The following is a 1,439-nucleotide window of genomic DNA, read 5'->3' on the forward strand; positions in this document are numbered from 1 at the left end:
GATGCTGCTGGCGCCATCGCTGGTCTGCCCTGGCACCTACTCCTACTTCGTGGGAGTTCCACCAGCATCGAAGCTACAGAGTGGCGCTCAAAGACTGCACTGCTACCCCGCCACCTTTTCCCTGATGCCTCGGCTACGCCTCAGCCTAGTGTTGCTTTTGGCCTGGCCGGGCTGCAGCCGCCTGGTCCTGACCTAGCTCTTGCTGGCGGCCCTTAACTTCTCCTTAAATTCTACCCCTTAGGCCCCTATGGGCTGTCACTTTACCGGGGGCTGCTGAGGCCCTACTGATTTGGACAGCTTCTCCGACCTCGCATTTCCAGGCCTCCGAGGTCCGGAACCTGAGAGCTGGAAGAAGAGGCAGCCGCACCAACTGTTAAAGAACCGAGTCTCTGGCAAAGCGGAGTGGGGTGGCCCTACTGAAAACTGTGGGCAGCTGGCCGCAGCCAGTTAGGAAACTTGTTCTTTATCCATGGGGGAAGAACAATTACGTGCAGAAATTCAGGATAAACATTTAGAACTTATAATAGCAAGTTGTCAGAGTACTTTTTTTTGTCTGTTTAATGAAAATATGGACCTGCATTTTGTCTTTCTTTAATCAACATAGTTAGGTTAAATTTTATAGAAAATGAAACGTACATGACTATGAACTGGTGGCCAGGAGCAGACTTGTAGAATGTGCCCTTTGGAAATGTAAATTATTATATATGCCTGAGTGGGTTTTTTTGTTTGTGTGTTTTTTAAAAAGCTAAAGTGGATAGAGAGAAACACTTTTAACTGATGGTTCGTGAGGAGGGGGAGATTATAATCAATGTAATGAAACAAGTTATATGAATTGTTAAATATGAAACTGATGATGTGCCTTGTAACCTTTCACTCAATCCACAATAAAAACCTTAAATTTAAAAAGAAAAAAAAAAAATGAAACGTACACATTTTTTGGGGTACAGTGGAATGATTTTGACAAATTTCCATAACCCCCAAAACTAACCTATCTCCCCTTTATTTTTGGAATCCTGGTGTGGAACTGTGGGTTAATGCGCCAGACTGCAAAGCCGTTTGAACTTCAAAGTCGGCAGTTCAAGCTCACCAGCTGCTCCTTGGAAACCCTATATACGGTCACTAATGGGTCGGAAGTGACTTGGCAGCACTTAACAACCACCCCTTTTTTGGAAGGCAGTTTGGTAGTGTTGTGGTTACGAATTGGGCTGTTAACCTTAGGGTCAGCAGTTCGAAACTATCTGCTGTTACATGGGAGAAAGCTGAAGCTTCTGTTCCTGTAAAGATTTACAGCCTTGGAAACCCTGTACCTGGTGTCTATGAGTCAGAACCGACTCCACGGCACTCCACCACCACACCTTTTCAATTAATCTCCTTCCCTAACAACCAGCCCCAGGCAACTGCTAACCTGGTTTCTTCCACTTAGCATATATATATATATT

This window comes from Chrysochloris asiatica, unplaced genomic scaffold (genome assembly GCF_000296735.1).
Source record: "Chrysochloris asiatica unplaced genomic scaffold, ChrAsi1.0 scaffold00047, whole genome shotgun sequence".
Classification (NCBI taxonomy): Eukaryota; Metazoa; Chordata; class Mammalia; order Afrosoricida; family Chrysochloridae; genus Chrysochloris; species Chrysochloris asiatica.